The 6,062-nt window shown below is 40.0% G+C and overlaps 1 long non-coding RNA gene across 1 annotated transcript; it reads right to left on the bottom strand.

Annotated features, from left to right (window-relative positions):
- Positions 1 to 1,223: 1,223 nt before the first annotated feature.
- LOC120969857 (uncharacterized) lies at positions 1,224 to 5,361 on the bottom strand. The gene is made up of 2 exons (XR_006667344.2): positions 5,162 to 5,361; positions 1,224 to 4,581 (listed from the first exon to the last, which is right to left on the bottom strand). It is a non-coding gene; the product is annotated as an uncharacterized lncRNA (long non-coding RNA).
- Positions 5,362 to 6,062: the final 701 nt, after the last annotated feature.

The following is a 6,062-nucleotide window of genomic DNA, read 5'->3' as shown; positions in this document are numbered from 1 at the left end:
AATTTGTTTATTTGATTCCATAAGAGTCTCCCTTTTTCAGACAAATGATGACGCACAAAATGAGCATGCTCATCTAAAGATTTCCCATCAACTAGGCTAGTTGGGGTTTCAGCACGAGCGCATAAGGATCGAAGATGATCCAAGTAGAACACTTTAAGTGGATCCATAACAGTAGATTTTTAGCAAGCGAAGATGCAAGCAAATAGAAGGCACATGGTAACACAAGCACACACGCAAAAGAGGCGAACGAAAGAGAGAGGGTGAATAAAACGGCAAGGGTGAAGTGGGGGAGAGGAAAACGAGAGGCAAATGGCAAATAATGTAATGCGGGAGATAAGAGTTTGTGATGGGTACTTGGTATGTTGACTTTTGCATAGACCTCCCCGGCAACGGCGCCAGAAATCCTTCTTGCTACCTCTTGAGCACTGCGTTGGTTTTCCCTTGAAGAGGAAAGGGTGATGCAGCAAAGTAGCGTAAGTATTTCCCTCAGTTTTTGAGAACCAAGGTATCAATCCAGTAGGAGGCCACGCACGAGTCCCTCGCAACCAACGCGATAAGGGGTTGTCAATCCTTACACGGTCACTTATGAGAGTGAGATCTGATAGATATGATAAGATAATTTTTTTGGTATTTTTATGATAAAGATGCAAAGTAAAATAGAAGCAAAATAAAAGGCAACGGAAATAACTTGTTGATGGAAGATTAATATGATGGAAAATAGACCCGGGGGCCATAGGTTTCACTAGTGGCTTCTCTCGAGAGCATAAGTATTTACGGTGGGTGAACAAATTACTGTTGAGCAATTGACAGAATTGAGCATAGTTATGAGAATATCTAGGTATGATCATGTATATAGGCATCACGTCCGAAACAAGTAGACCGACTCCTGCCTGCATCTACTACTATTACTCCACACATCGACCGCTATCCAGCATGCATCTAGAGTATTAAGTTCATAAGAACAGAGTAACGCTTTAAGCAAGATGACATGATGTAGAGGGATAAATTCATGCAATATGATATAAACCCCATCTTGTTATCCTCGATGGCAACAATACAATACGTGCCTTGCTGCCCCTACTGTCACTGGGAAAGGACACCGCAAGATTGAACCCAAAGCTAAGCACTTCTCCCATTGCAAGAAAGATCAATCTAGTAGGCCAAACCAAACTGATAATTCGAAGAGACTTGCAACGATAACCAATCATACATAAAAGAATTCATAAGATTCAAATATTGTTCATAGATAAACTTGATCATAAACCCACAATCCATCGGTCTCAACAAACACACCGCAAAAGAAGATTCCATCGAATAGATCTCCACGAGAGAGGGGGAGAACATTGTATTGAGATCCAAAAAGAGAGAAGAAGCCATCTAGCTAATAAATATGGACCCGAAGGTCTGAGCTAAACTACTCACACATCATCGGAGAGGCTATGGTGTTGGTGTAGAAGCCCTCCGTGATCGATGCCCCCTCCGGCGGAGCTCCGGAACAGGCCCCAAGATGGGATCTCACGGGTACAGAAGTTTGCAGCGGTGGAATTAGGTTTTTGGCTTCGTATCTGGTAGTTTGGGGGTACGTAGGTATATATAGGAGGAAGAAGTACGTCGGTGGAGCAACATGGGGCCCACGAGGATGGAGGGCGCGCCCAGGGGGGTAGGCGCGCCCCCCTACCTCGTGGCCTCCTGGTTGATGTCTTGACGTAGGGTCCAAGTCCTCTGGATCACGTTCGTTCCGAAAATCACGTTCCCAAAGGTTTCATTCCGTTTGGACTCCGTTTGATATTCTTTTTCTGCGAAACTCTGAAATAGGCAAAAAACAGCAATTCTGGGCTGGGCCTCCGGTTAATAGGTTAGTCCCAAAAATAATATAAAAGTGTATAATAAAGCCCAATAATGTCCAAAATAGAATATATTATAGCATGGAACAATAAAAAATTATAGATACATTGGAGACGTATCACTAGGCCGTGGAATCGTTGAGAGAGCGAGCTGGGAAGAGAGTGTTCTCTGTGCGCCCCCAGAGTTTGAACCTCACAAGGGTTTGTCGGAACCGTAATCCGACATTTGGCGCACCAGGTAGGGGTGAGCTGTAGCTTTCTCCTCCATCGATCGACCCGCCATTACCCCATGGTTCCGATGTCTGACGATCCGAGGACCCATGCCGACCACTGGGCTGCCTGGCCCGCCCGGTCGCCACCGTCCGCTCAAGAAGAACTCAACTCCGCACTCCAAGCGGCCCGCGCACCTCCCAAAACCCCCGGGAGCGGGCGGCGCGGACCGGCGCCCTCCGCCCTCACGCCGCGGTGCATGATAACCCACAAGTATAGGGGATCGCAACAGTTTTCGAGGGTAGAGTATTCAACCCAAATTTATTGATTCGACACAAGGGCAGCCAAAGAATATTCTCAAGTATTAGCAACTGAGTTGTCAATTCAGCCACACCTGGATAACTTAATATCTGCAGAAAAGTATTTAGTAGCAAAGTAATATGGAAGTAACGGTAACGATAGCAAAAGTAATATTTTTGGGTTTTGTAGTGATTGTAACAGTAGCAATGGAAAAGTAAATAAGCGAAGAACAATATGTGAAAAGCTCGTGGACATTGGATCGGTGATGGAGAATTATGCCGGATGCGGTTCATCATGTAACAATCATAACATAGGGTGACACATAACTAGCTCCAATTCATCAATGTAATATAGGCATGTATTCCAAATATAGTCATACGTGCTTATGGAAAAGAGCTTGCATGACATCTTTTGTCCTACCCTTCCGTGGCAGCGGGGTCCTAGCGGAAACTAAGGGATACTAGTCGTCAACCCGTGCATTTGCACGGGCTAGTTATTACTTATTACATACAACTTCAGCACTATGTGTCAGATATCATTAAATGAATTATTTCATTTTCCACTCCTTGATAATAGTAGGTTCAAAGATTTTAGAAAATAAACTATTTAACAACTGATAAAAAAAGAAATTGTAGTACTGGTAAACCATGTACACATAAATTGTGTTATGTAACAACAGTATATGAAAATGATTACTCTCTGTTCACTATTTTGTTAACTGTTACCAAATACATATAATGGATACAATAATTTAATGAATCAATGAAAGCTACACCAGTTACATAATTATTTGCTATTTCAAGAATAATCTGTTAAATTAGCATCAATTAATACCCACATGCACTTATGAAAAAATTAAATAAACCGTCATTCGGAAGTTAGAAATAATAATTAATGCTAAAACTGAGCTAGGTAATGATCCACTAAAAAGACAGCAGATCACAATTTATGCAGCAACAGTGCACTCGTAAGCCTTCCATCTATATCAACATTAACGCCACATTAACAGATGGATCACTGTTATGCAAAAATAAAGTTATCAAAGCATTATGTATGTCAAATATACCCACGTTATAACTGTCCAGCTGTTCCGCACCATTCTAATTTTGCTTAAGTAAAAAAATATGCTCATGTGGCCATTTCTAGATAAAACCATTTTGTTTAGTAAAACTAATTTCTCATATTTGTCAAAGTGACGGAAAGTCTAGCATTGGTATCTCCAATAGTGTATTATCATTTGGTAGAAACAAACAATAATTTTAAGCAGTACCATGTATATAGAAAATGTTTTATGTTTCGGCTATTAACTCAATTTTGATCTCTCCTGAGATAAAAAAATTTATTGCCTACCTTTAATGAATTGTTGCACCAAAATTAATCAAACATGCCTCTCCTAAAAAGATGGCCCAAGTTACCAATGGTTCCCCAATTGAGATATCTTGATTTGCTCAAATTTTGTTGGTGTTAAATTTTGATGCAAAAGCACATCCAAGATAAATCTAATATACATAAAATAGATTGCATTCATAATGTATATACATGATATCTTCATAATCATCCCATGTGGAGAAAGATGCGGCAATTAATTAGAGGAATCCTACAACATGACTCTTTCTACCAATATATATCCCACTATATGTGAATGGAAATATATGCGTGCAAGGCCATTTTCTGCTTAAAATTAAAGAAAAGAAATAGACTGAAATTAATTTATCTTCTCATGATGTGTGTCTATATAGTAAAGTCTGCACATGCATATATATGACATACATATCAACTACAGCGCATACTGTTTATTATGATGGAATTGATCAGTGCACATAAATTTCTTCTCAGTGTTAAGGATTTAATTTTAATTAGCTCTTCCTAAGAAAATCCAAGTTCCATACAGCAGGAAAACAAATTGAAGAAAAACCAACTAAAATATGGTTTGAATTATTTCTTACATCAATTTTAACAAAGGAACGGCACATAACATACCTAGTCGAAAAATATGGGTGAAGCTACCGAGAATGTAACTTAAGCAACATTTTCCATCTCTCATGTTGGTTGTTGCTTGAGATAAATACTGCAAGGTACCACATTCTTCACCTTCTGAATTCACATACACTCCTTATCTGCAAACAACACTATCAAAAAGCTTCCCTCTGAACACACCACCATTTGTTTTTTTATGATGCAGATATCCAATTGGATAATTGGGTGAGCATAAAAATGATCGATCAACCTGATGAAAATCACACAGTTTCCGTGTGTTAGAAAAGAGAGAGTAGACTTGACAAACCGTATAGTGCTCCAAAATGACTAATCCACATTCAAACTAAATTAGAAGAGGCACTCGAATTTATTGTATTCAATTATATATGTCACATCTTTGTGAATTGAATACCCTAATTGGACTGTAGCGCACTTTGAAATTCTACCGGCCTATCCAATTAACACGTATCATTTCTTTGCCGGAAATACATATATAGATACTCAAAGTGACCAACTCCCACCAAGCGAAACCCTGGTTTGTACTTGCTCATTAGAGAACTAAAGAACGCTGTATATGTGAGGCTGTGAGAACTAAAGAACGCACATAATAAAAATCCCACCAAGCGAAACCCTGGTTTGTACTTGCTCATTAGAGACCAAATCTCAAATTGCAGGACGCAAACATAAAAATCCCCAAAGCCAAAAAACTACTCCATTCATGCCCCTTGCATACCAGGAGGCACGCCATGGGATGTTAACAGTCACGGCGTTGGCACAGTTGGTGAAGACACCGACGATATTATATCTTTAGAGCGATCTAGTTTACGAACCTCAGTTTCGTCTCGCTATTGCTGACGAAGATACAGACATCCGGCCACCTGCAACGCATGTGTGTGATATAGTAGCAAGCCATATTCCTCACGTTATGTATATCCATCTTCCTATGCTGCCTCCATGGCTCCCATGAGATATTGGCGACAGTGTGGAGAGGTAGGAGAGTGGAGATATAAGAAGAATAAGAACCTGCAGACCTGCAGGCTGCAGCAACGGGAGGAATATAATCTGTGATGCAGCCATCAGGGAGAGGCGGCAATGGATGAGGACATCAAGATTGGAGATGCGTGGAGGTGCATGTGTATGCTTTCGTTCGAGAGCCCCACATGATTCCGAAATCTGTTTATGGCTTTAGATATTTTCCCTCCTGTTTCTCTTTTGCTAGATAATGTTTGGGCCCATTAGATTTTTTATTTGTGGGGCTCTAAGACCACGTATGGAATTTTGACTCTTATTAGGCAACGCATGGGACTAACAACATGTACGACCTTCCATCAAACAAAAAACAACATGTACGACCCGAGCTATCTTTCAGGTCCCCATAAGCTACGTTTTAAGTCTCCATAAGAAAATAGGAGTCCTTAATCAAGCCTTTTTTGTCTGATTAATTAGTTAATAATTTTAGATTAAATCTGGTCGTTATAACTCGGTCCCACCAGATTAATGGCTCTAATTTTCTAATTAACATGGTAATTTGTTGGGACTAATTCTAGATTAAATCTGGTCGTTATAACTCGGTCCCACCAGATTAACGGCTCTAATTTCCTGATTAACGTGGTAATTTTTTAGGAGTCGCTAATTAGTATAAGTATAGATATAGATATAGATAGATATAGAAGTATAGATAGATATAGATAGATTAAGGTCTCCTTTTAATAGAGTACCGGACCAAAGCAT

This window comes from Aegilops tauschii, chromosome 7 (genome assembly GCF_002575655.3).
Source record: "Aegilops tauschii subsp. strangulata cultivar AL8/78 chromosome 7, Aet v6.0, whole genome shotgun sequence".
In the NCBI taxonomy this organism is placed as follows: Eukaryota; Viridiplantae; Streptophyta; class Magnoliopsida; order Poales; family Poaceae; genus Aegilops; species Aegilops tauschii.
Note: the sequence above shows the minus strand (reverse complement) of the source record. Positions and strands in the feature narration are given on the sequence as shown.